Below are 11697 nucleotides of genomic sequence, written 5' to 3'. Positions count from 1 at the left end.
CATCACCTTTCAACATCTTGTGGACTCAATGCCAAGAAGAATCGCCACAGTATTGAAGGCAAAAGGTGGCCCAACGAAGTACCGATGGGGTGGTCATAATAATCTGGCCACTCAGTGTAGTTGATACTTTATATTCTAACTAGGGTCCCTAGCAGCTGCCGGCTGCCAGCTGAGTACTCCCTCCCTTCCCTGGCCCCCTGCCAGCACTGGGGCCTCCCTCCCTTCCCCTGGCCAGCCCGCCCCCTGGTCAAACTCCTGAAACAACTTCGGTCGAGGGGACAATTTGTATACTACGCTTTTATTATATAGGATGTATGAGGTCCCAACCTTCAGTCAGATGAAATGTTTTTTATGACTGTATTTTAATAGCTGAGTTTCATGGAAAAGAAAACACTTAAGGATGGTGAGGGAAATTTAAGGGACAAATGCCACCTTGAGGTAGAGAGCCAGGTTGTGCAGAAGGAAGATATATGCCACCACATAGGACCTTACTAATGCCAGAGGATATCTCTCCCATTCTCATTCTAATCTCATCACAGATCCCGTTGGCTTGCTCTTGTCACAAGTGACTCCTTACGCTGCCTTGGGAAGCTAGGGGCTGTGCCCACCACTCAGGGAGGTACATGGTTCCCCAGAGGCCATCTCTGAGTTGCCTATCCCTCAATCCCAGAACCACTGTGACTTAGGCATCAGCTGAAGGAGACAGCTCTGGATCATCTCAGCTGTCATCTTTGACCCCAGCCACTTAAAAATGATTGTTAAGATAAAGGAAGCCATCTCCAGAGTGCACCTTTGTTTTCAGGCCTCTCAGTCATTTAATATTTCTTCATATCTTGACAGTTGTGACTGTAAGTCCCACTAAGGGTTTCTGGTCTGGGCACAGATGACAAATTAATTCCCTTTGTTCTATGGTTGAGATGTTATAAGGCTAAGAGCACTTACTTTTCCTATATTTTAGGACTATTACTGAATTGGACTGTAGTCTAGAGTGCAGAGGAAAATAATGTTTCTTCCATATCAAAACTCACATATTATTGTCATGACTGAGCACTGAACACAGAAGCAGCAGCAGGAGAGAGAGGAAAAGAGAGGTGGAAGGAGAGGATGAAGGGAGGGAGGAAAGGAAGGGCAGGGCAGGTCAGGGAGGGAGGCAATAAGTTTCTTCCTCAAACTTCTACTGGCACCTTGCTCTATGGCCAGGTTGCTTTTCCCACCCATTTAATTGTACCTCCAAGTTTATTAGCTGGTTAGTTTTGAGCTGAGTAAAAGCCTTTATTGTACGTCCCTTTGGCTGATGTATGTTTATGAGGGTTTTTTATTTATATCCTCAAACTGGCAGACACTGGACTCTAGGCACTGATTTTTTTTCCCACTCACTTCTTCTAATCAGGGATATAAACTGTGAAGATTAAGTAGGCATCTATTGTTTACTGGATGTACTTACAATGTTAAAGAAGCAGAGACCAGCATGTAGCAAAAAGTCAAGAATACAAATTAAGAGGTCAATGAAACAAAATTTACCAATAATGTGGTAAATTTTATGGAATTTGAAATAGACAAGATACAAGAAGTAGTAAGGATAAGCATCAAGGAAGGGGAAATAAAGAAATAATAAATATAATCATTCACAAAATTTAAAAAGACAATATTAATGAACAACTAAACACATGTGAACTAAAAGAGAAGGCACTTTTAGAAAAGAAGGATGTCAAGCATGCAACACGCATGCTCATGTGCAGTTCACGTTTATGGATTAATGTGTTTTTGTTGTTTCTATAGCTTTGCATATCAAAGTTGCCCTGTTAATAAATATTTACCTCTAAGATAACCAAATGTTCCAGAAACTACTTGCAGTTCAGAGTTAGGAGTAGGTGAGTCTTTTACCCCATCCCACCCCCCAGAGCAGTCCAGAGGTGGGCAGCTAAGAATCAGGTGACTTCAACCCTGTCTCTGCCTCTTCACTTTGACCTTGTGTACAGAAGGGCAGCAATGAAAGAACTAGGAAAGATCACCAAGAGCACAGATGTGTCATTAACCCTTTGAGTGCCAACCAATATCCTAAGAACTATGCTAAAATTGCCAAGGCATTTTTGCTGATTTTACAGCAGTTTAGGAAAAAAATTATGAATCACAAGTAAATGAAGTTACATATTCCATATCTTCCACAAAATAGTCATCTTCACAGCAAGAATTGACATATTTAGCAATACCATCATCACTAATAAAAGCAGACTTAGAACTGGACACTGCAGGAGGAGTGCGATAGCACTCCCGGCACTTTCGGCAAAAGACAGGAGGAGCGAGATCGCGCTCCCCGGCACTCTAGGGGTTAAAGACCAAGACCATCCACACCCTCATCTTCCCAATTACTGAGTATGGATGTGAAAATCTGACAGTGAAGAAAGCTGTTGGAAAAATAGTGATTCCTTTCCAATATGTTGTTGGAGGAGAGCTTTAGGGACACCCTGGACCACCACAAGGACAAACAAGTGTGTCCTAGAGTAAATTAGTCCTGAAACATCTCTGGAGGCAAAAATGATAAAACTGAAACTGTTCTACTTCGGGCAAATCATGAGAAGGCAGAGTTCTTTAGAAAAGACATTAATGCTGGAAAAATAGAAGGCAGCAAGAAAAGAGGGAGACCAAATACGACATGGATTGACTCCATAAAAGAAGCCACAGGCATGAGTCTACAGAAGCTGAGCAGGGCTGTGAGGACAGGACACTGTGGACATCACTCATTCATAGGGTCAGCAGGAGTCACAGCCAACTCAACGGCATGTAACACACATGTCCCACAACCTTCTTTTCCAGCTTTCTCCTCCTTGATATGGGAATGATAATGTTTCCTACCTTGGGAGAAGTGTCAGCCTCATAGGACATAGTTCTACCACAGAAGCATGCATGATTGTGACCACGTTTGCTGAATGTGTGAAAGGAATATTCCCACGATCTGAGTGGCCTCAGAGCTATGTAATCTAGAGCCCAGGCCACCAAACACAAGATTCCAACCTACAATTTGGAGTGAGGGTCCCTGCACAGATTACTGTAACCTTAATTTTATAGGTGAAGTAGCTAAAGTCTAATGAAATTGAGTGGCTTGCTGAAACTGGCAGATCCAGGACAGATAGCCTAGGTTCCCCCATTATTATTTCACGTTTATCTTTTATACCAAACTCACATACCACAGCAAGGCTTCTCATGTCACAACTACTAACAGTTTGGGGCAAGTGACTTGTTTGCATTTTAACACAATCATTGGTAATCTGCACAAAGGTGGGAGGACATCTCTGTCTTCATGGTCAATTGGGGAAAACTCTTCAACTAGCCCAAGAGTGTTATCTAAAACTGAGGTCAAGCCCTAACTGGTTTGGCTCAGTGGATAGAGTATCAGCCTGTGGACTGAAAGGTCCCAGGTTCGATTCCGGTCAAGGGCATGTACCTTGGTTTTGGGCACATCCCCAGTAGGAGGTGTGCAGGAAGCAGCTGATCGATGTTTCTCTCTCATCAATGTTTCTAACTCTCTATCCCTCTCCCTTCCTCTCTGTAAAAAATCAATAAAATATATATTTTTTAAAACTGAAGTCAAATTTATTGCTTTATAGAAATTTATCAGGCTTAGTATGGTAGCAGTTTAATTACCTTAAATAGGGTAAGTTATTTCACTCATATATTTAGGAAAACATGATAACTACCATCAAATATTTGAAATGCTCTTCTATGAAAAAGAAATTAACCCTTAACAGCTACAACAGCTTCTGACCCTAGCAGATTCTTAAAATATATCCCTTGAATTAGGCTGAGTTGAATTGATCTCATTCTTAATCTCTCCAGAGGCTAAAATTAGGAACAACTGGCATGTAATATGAAATCATAATCTCATATCAAAAATATTACAAATAAAATTTCAACCATTAACACAAAATAATGGAATGGGTTGACTTGCTGGGTAGTAGGCTATTCATTTCCAGAAATATTCAGGAAGTCAAACAACAACAACAACCCTCCTTTTCATAAGTTGGGTAGGGTGGGGGCCAGAAGTGCTGGTACAGTACACTCTGTGGTAAGTATAATGAACACAATACAATCTTTATTTCTTGTGGATCTTGAAATACTCAACGTTAGGCATCAAGAATAATCATGGTCACTGTACAAATGGCCAATAATGAGATATTTTAAAGCAAATTTGTTATAGTGCTTTTCATACTATATATCTAGCACTCAATGTAAGTATAGATTCTTTTACTAAAGGGTGCACACCTCAAAATCATGGGCTATGTCCAATCCACTTGCCTATCAATATTGTCTAGCTTAAACAGTAGGTACTTCATATGCTGAATTAATATCTGAATAAGTGAATGAAAGTGTAAGATTTGGAACTGAATTCTTGGTAATTCATAATATATACTGAAATAAAATTTTAGTCTCTTAAGCCTCATGCTATGAGATTACTTTTTCTTAAGTTCCTTTTTGAGGGTACGGTGAGGACTGAAAAAGATAATGAGTAGGAACTCATACAAAGTGGTCCTGACTCAAAGTAAACACATAATGCATGCTAAACATTATTAACAATTTGCCTCTCTATGAATAAATCTTTAGAAAAGAGGAATTTTACAAAAGAATAACAGATTTCAAAAAATATCACTTTTGCCTCTCTACACTCTGATTTTGTCACAGGCTCCATCTGATGGACAAAGGAGATGCCAGGATGCAGGGGTTATACACAAAGGCTCCTTTGGTACTACCCACCACTTAGTTTTTAGAGTTTTTATGAGGCCCCAATTAAATAATCTGAGTGGAAGTGTCTGAAATTCACAAGGAGCCATATAAATATCAGGAATAAAAAAAGAAGTTGAAAACACTGTGTAGAAATATAATTTGGGATTAAGGCCCTCAGCTTGACTTGTTTTTCTGAAACATTTAGATTACATACAATGTTCTTATCAGTGTAAAGATATAAGAATAAGTCATAGCTGATGTATCAGCTTAATGTGCATATTTAATAAACTGAACAATAAAGTAAAACTGAAGCATCTAAATATCAAACAAGAAATACTGGTAGAAAAGAACCCTTTCTCAATTGGCCTAATTCAACATTAGGCATCCAGCATTCTGATTTCTACTTGTTTCAGGTAACCTTTATGATCCTAATGTAAGTGCAAGGCCCCATCTGCATGAACATACCGCATTCTGTGACTCCTCAAATGTTAACGTGGATCAGACAGATGTCCAGGCGGCATCTGCACGCACCTCAGCCTCGGCCTCCAAGGAAGCTTCCCTGCAAGAAAGGACAGAAAAAGTGGTTAGTGGACCTGAGAACATTCCTCTGACTTAATGGAAATGGACAGTTTCCCGACGTGGGAGCTCTTCTCCTTAAGCCAGTGGAGGCTGTGCACAAGGACTGCACTCACTGCACTTCAGCTGAGGAAGAGTCTGGAGCTACACATCCTGTTGTCTCCTCAGAGCTGTAGTGCTTTTGAAATAAGTCTGTTCTTTAATAAAATTACAGAGCAAGGTCAGGTGTGTGAAACTTGGGTAAGTCCCTAGGTCCCTGGCTTACAAAGACCACCAACAAAGGGATATGAGTCAGAGTGAGCTCAAATGCCCAGGACACTGCCTGCTTGTCAGGTTGTAATCACTGCTGTCAATAGAAGGTTCTGGATTACAGGCGAGCACTCCAGAATCAAACATGTCTGTGCCTGAAGAATCAAATATGGATCTCATTAGGACTGCCTACCTAAGGCTGTGTCAGTATTAAGAAAGAAAGATGGAAAGGGGAAAAAATATGTTTCTGATATTTCCTGTTTTCTAGGTTTACAGGGGAAACTGGGGTAACTGAAGAAAAGGAAAAGAATTCCTTGGAACACAAGTTCAACTTTTTCTAACCACCAACCATATTCATTCCAATTTTAGCAATTCTGTGGGAGGAAAAATGAAACATGAAATTCTATGCCTTCCACTTTGCATATATCCCTTACCTCTACCTGGAATGCCCTCTCTCTCCAGGTCTTCACAGCCTGCCCAGAGTCACACTTCCTACTGTGTATGATGATAGTGAGAAAAGAATCTTCCTATTAAGAACAGCACAAACAATAACTACCATTACTGAATGTCTAACTGAGAAGCCAGTATCTAACAGTATCTATTAGATACCTTGGGCCCAGGACCTCACTTAATCCTCAAAGATAGGAAATATAAATGTTATATCGGCTCAAGATGTGAGGTAGCTCGCTGAGACACACAGCTAGAACAAGGTTAACAGTACTCAGACCAGCTCTTTCTGACTTCAGAGTTCCTTCTATGTCTCCATTTTTCTCAGACCCTCCAACATTTAAACCTTAGTTTCTTCATTACTTTCGAAGAAAATATCTAACATTTGTGACATGCTCTGGGTCACATACAGAAATAGACTGTTTTGTAGATAGAGTCGATGACTCTTCCAGGACAATATAATCATTATTAAAATGTGGAGATCATCTTAGATCATTCAAAATCTAATCAAATATATGTACACTTTTAAAAGAAGTAATGCAGATATCAAGTTTCTGATGATTTCTAATAAATGGGGAAAATAAAACCAAGAACCCATTAGAAGATACTTCTGAGAATTTCAGGCCTTAAGAATCTTACTTATAAGAGAAAATAACAGTAAATCTAGTTTCTACTTGGGTTAGAGTTATCTTGCCTAATGTAAGTCAGAAATAAAGGTCTTAATGGTTTTAAGTGGCCCAAATGGTTGCCTGCACATGGTGACAATGGACACAGCAAACAAAGTGGCTCAGTGCTAGCTGCATACAACTATGCAAGACACCTAGAGCAGAGGTCCTCAAACTTTTTAAACAGGGGGCCAGTTCACTGTCCCTCAGACATTCCACACATGCGCACTGCGGGCCCAGGACGAGTCGGCTGCTAAGCAGGACAGGCAGCGGCGGCAAAAACACCCGGCAGGCCGGATAAATGTTTTCGGCGGGCCTCATGTGGCCCGCGGGCTGTAGTTTGAGGACCCCTGACCTAGAGCCTTACTTCTTCTCCCTCCTCTGAATGCTTATCTTCAAAATAGAGAGAGGGGTGCATAGTGAGGGCAGGGAGGGAAGGGCTAATCAGAAGAACAGACTTGGTGTCAAAAACAACTCTGCTGAGATCTATTGTCCACTTCACTTAAAAAGAGAAGTTTATGGCAAACAAATAGAAGTAATACTCATGTAATCAAGTAGAAAGGATAGTTGTGCATATAGATTTGTATGCACATGTATACATGTGTACACACTTATTTCTTCTAAAATTGCCATTCCTTTCATTTTCATCCTGGTTGTAATGCAAAGTACTAGGTTTACAACCTGTACAGATGCTCAAAAGTTAAGTGATTTAAAGAACCATTAAACTAGCAGGGGCCAGTCTCAATCTTTTTATTTTATTTTAAAACTAGAGGCCTGGTGCAAGAAATTCGTGCACAGGTAGGGTCCCTAGGCCTGGCTGGCAATCAGGGCCAATCAGGGCCTTCCAGCTGCCAGCTGGGGCCTTCCTTCGCCAGCTGCTGGCCAGGGCCTTCCTTAGCTCCGCACCACCTCCTGGTGGTCAGAGCACATCATAGCGAGCAATCAAACTCCTGGTCTCCCAGCGGGACTCCCAAGGGACACTTTGCATATTAGCCTTTTATATATATAATCTATAAGATGTAAATAATCGCATCACTGCAGATGGGGGAAAAAGTCAGAATTTCAAAATTACACAGGGTGACTATCATTTGTAAAATGAGGGTAATAGACGGTTAGACAATCTTTAAGATTTCTGACCTCTGCAATTAAGCTTTAATTATCCAGTAAATTCCGGAAGTTAGTTTTAAATTTATATAAATACTAGAGGCCTGGTGTATGAATTCGTGCATGGGTGGGGTCCGGCCGGCCCATCCCAAGAGCCAATCAGGGCCAGCTGGCCAAGGGGAGGGGCCACAGGAGGTCAGCCAGGCTGGCCCTGCCCCCGATCGGGGTGGGGGGCCGATCAGGGGCCGGATCAGCCAGGGGGAGGGCCGCAGGTTGGCCAGGCAGCCCCACCCCTCAACGAGCCAGTTGGCCAGCCACAGTGCACATCACAGCAACCAGTCATTCCAGTTGTTCCAGTCGTTCCAGTTGCTTGGCTTTTATACATATAAATTCTAGTTACTTTACAGTTATTTCATATTGTCTTTTAAATCAATAAAATCATAGTTATTTATGCATCAATATCACCACTTTTAAACAGAGGAAATGTGATAAACTTTCCATGGAAATAATAATATCAATAAAACTAAACCTTTATAAACCAACATCAACTTTGGAATTTAACACACTGGAGACTTAAGCAGAGTGATAGCAGAACTCAAGGATTGACTTTCAGAACTCTCTGGGAGAGACACAGATCACACTAAAATATTTACTTGGCCTCTTCTATAGCTGTCCCAAAACAGAAATCAGATTTCTCATTAGATACATGATGTGGTCTCATTTTAAAACTGATAGCTTCTTAAATCAAAATTAGTGAATAACAAAACTTATTTTCCCTAAGATATTTAAAAAACTTCCTATCCTTTGATATAAGCTCTAGGCTTATTCTTTTGTTATTAAGGGGGTTTCTGTGGCTCTTGACTAGAGAGGCAAGTTGAGATTCCTTATTCCCTGACGGAGCCCATGGGGATACTTGTCCAGGCAGACAGAATCCTTCACTAACAAGAGTGAGGCTGAACATCAAAAAGGGTGACTATTTGGTTCCTCAACCCTGAAGAAACCCTGGTAGATGATACTGCCTGGCTAATGAGGGCATATTCTATCTTATGCTGGTAGATTGCCTGGATCCTTTTTGCATATTAACCTAAAAGTCTGTTTCTTTATATCTTCTGTTTATTTATACACATATTTTTGAGGCTTATACTATTTCCTACCCATACTTCAAGTATCATCATGGTGTAGTTAGTTGCTCATACTCTTAATTTTAAAAAAAAAATGCACTATTTGCTTTTTTTTAGGCTAGACTAGTTTAATTTAGTGAGCTAATTTCCATAAATAATTTATGAAAAAGTTGGACTATGAGAGGTAAATACAAAATATCTTCAAATATATGAACATAGGACTGAAAATCCTCTGCAAATGGAGTGTGCAGATGACTGACATTTTAAAGCATTTGGTATCTGAGAAATTATGTGACTTTCTTAAGCATTGTCTGAGATGAAAAATGAGATTTATATGTAGATCCAATTAATTGCCCACAGAGTCAGCAATCCCCAAGCCCCAAGCTCACCTGCATCATGTCATAAACACAGCCTCACTCTAACCCCAGTGCCAACAGGATCCCAGGAGGTAGGTCCCAGGAGGTGGAGGAAAGAAGGGATGGTGTGCAGTGAAAGGAAATTTGCTCCCTGGGGAAGACCTCCCCAAGTCAGGTTTAGGATCTCCAATGGGAGTCTGGGTATTTTTGTTCTGACAAAGCCTTGGCAACCCATCATCACAATCACTCATGAGTATCATGATGTAAGCCACCCAATTGCAAATTACAGTACACAGGCAAAAAGGCTCCTCTACTCACTCTGGAATCCCTTTCTTGGGCTCATTTCCTCAATAGTAAAAGAATAACCTTTGAAAACTTATCATCAAATCATGTTCTCTACCTCTAAGTGCCCCCAGCTCACATCCAACCCCGAACTGAACAAATGTTCATGTGCCCAGGAGGCAAGCAGGGGCAGGACTGAGCTGGACAGGTCTGGAGCCCTGGCTTCTGCTTTCATTTTTTATCTGCTTTCATTTTTAAAAAAAGAGTTGCTATGAGCAGGCTGGAAGAGGTCAATAGGGGGGGAAAGGGAGACTTATGTAATACTTTCAACAATAAAGATTAAAAAGAAAAGTTGCTATGCCCTGACAGAGAGGGAGGAAAACAGGGTAGTTCTCAACCCTGGACGCATATTAGAAACCCTGGGGAGCTTTTAAAACATACTGAGGTCCACCTGCAGATACTGGGATTTAATTGGCCGGAAGTAAAGCCCAGGCAGGCATCAGTATTTCTTCTTTTATAAATTAAATTTATTGGGATAACATTGGTTGAAGACATTATATAAATTTCAGGTGTACAACTTTATATAATACAAAATCTGTATACTCTATTGTGTGCTCATCACCCAAAGTCTAGTCTCATTCCATCACCATATATTTGACCCCTTTTTACCTTCTTCTTTAAAAACTCCCCAGGTGATCCTAACATGCAGGAAGGCTTAGAACCACTGACTCAAAAGAAAAGCTCAAAATTTAGCTAAAGAAACAGATTTGAGTTGGTATTCTGCCACTTCCTAGCAGTATGAACTTTACAATTCAACTAGCTCCTCCATTAGTGGAATAAAAAGAAAAGATTAGACTGCCATAGTCACCTTATAGGGCTAAGATAAAAATCAATATGGAGATATAAGAAAAAACCTGATTTAAAAAATACAGCTCTACATAAATTCTCTTTTTACTTAAGCAAAACTTGGAGAAGTAAAACTCAAAACTATGGACAAGGCACAGAAGCAACACAAGAAGTGAGAATGATCAAAAATCAGAGAAAAGGGTCAAGTTCTTGGGTTTTAGCACAAAGCTGTGGTGGTTTTCCTATTTCTTGACTCTGAAACCAGCGGTTTCTGATTTGAGCTGACACCCTTTGTAAGATGACAGTGTCCTGGACTGAGGGCAGTGAGGTGCATACGCCATGGGTTCACATGTTGGCGCTCAAATCACAAGAGCCCTGAGCCCGGACGCGGAAGATTTAATGCGGCGGCCACGGACCCACCCTGCGAAGGGATGACACGGCGACTCTGGGGCTGAGAGGCAGGACACTGAGCCCCGGGGAGACACCAGCCTTATCTAAGCAAGGTCCCCTCGCTGAGGAGGCGAAACAGGAAAGGGCAACACAGTCGCTACGGGAACAGGAAGGGAGGCGCCCGTCAGACGGAGGCAGGCGGCCCACCTCCCTGAGGCCCAGGCCTGCTCTGCGCACTTAGTGTGGAGGCCTCCGTGCCGCCCCGCTAGGACAGGGTCCCCGCGGGTAGGATTCCACACACGCGGTTCGGGAGGGCCCTGCCTCTTGGTCACCTGGCGTCTTTTACTTTTCGGTATTTTTGTGAGCAGTCTCCTAGCTTTTACTGGGGTGCCTCCTGAAACTTGAAAAAGGGTGCTGCTGAAGAGCCGGTGGGGCACTGAGACAGCAGGGCGCTGCGGGGAGATGCACCCGGTCTCCTCGGCGGACTTCCTGCCCTCACAGCCTCAGGTGTGTGCCCCACATGTGTGTGCCTCCGCTCACGTGTGTGCCCCTCCTCACGTGTGTGTCTCCTCATGTATGTGCCTCCCCTCACGTGTGTGCCCCTCCTCACGTGTGTGTCTTCTCATGTATGTGCCTCCCGTCACGTGTGTGCCTCCCCTCACGTGTGCCCCTCACGTGTGTGCCTCCCCTCACGTGTGTGCCTCCCCTCACGTGTATGCCGCTCGTGTGTGTGCCCCCCGTCAGGTGGGGCCTGCAATCCTACTCCCTGGAGTCCATGCGAAAACGCACAGGAAACCAGATAAAAACCCCGCTGAGGGCACAGGGCGGCACGCAGGCTCGGCCCGGGGCGAACTCTGGGAAACCGCCAGTACCTGTTCCTCGGCGCTGTGACAGGACATCCGTCCCGAGTGACGGGCGGGGGTCGCGCAGGAGGGCGCGGGC

General features: G+C 42.6%; 1 protein-coding gene across 13 annotated transcripts in view; it reads right to left on the bottom strand.

Moving 5' to 3' along the window:
- Positions 1 to 11697, bottom strand: part of MYT1L (myelin transcription factor 1-like) — a 305434-nt gene that overhangs the window by 258358 nt on the left and 35379 nt on the right. For all 13 annotated transcript variants that reach the window (XM_014540575.1, XM_005867251.2, XM_014540567.1 and 10 more), the window contains one exon: positions 5185 to 5278. The gene's annotated coding sequence lies outside the window, so the exon portion shown is untranslated. The remainder of the gene's footprint in view (positions 1 to 5184; positions 5279 to 11697) is intronic.

This window comes from Myotis brandtii, unplaced genomic scaffold, assembly GCF_000412655.1.
Source record: "Myotis brandtii unplaced genomic scaffold, ASM41265v1 scaffold247, whole genome shotgun sequence".
NCBI lineage: Eukaryota > Metazoa > Chordata > Mammalia > Chiroptera > Vespertilionidae > Myotis > Myotis brandtii.
Note: the sequence above shows the minus strand (reverse complement) of the source record. Positions and strands in the feature narration are given on the sequence as shown.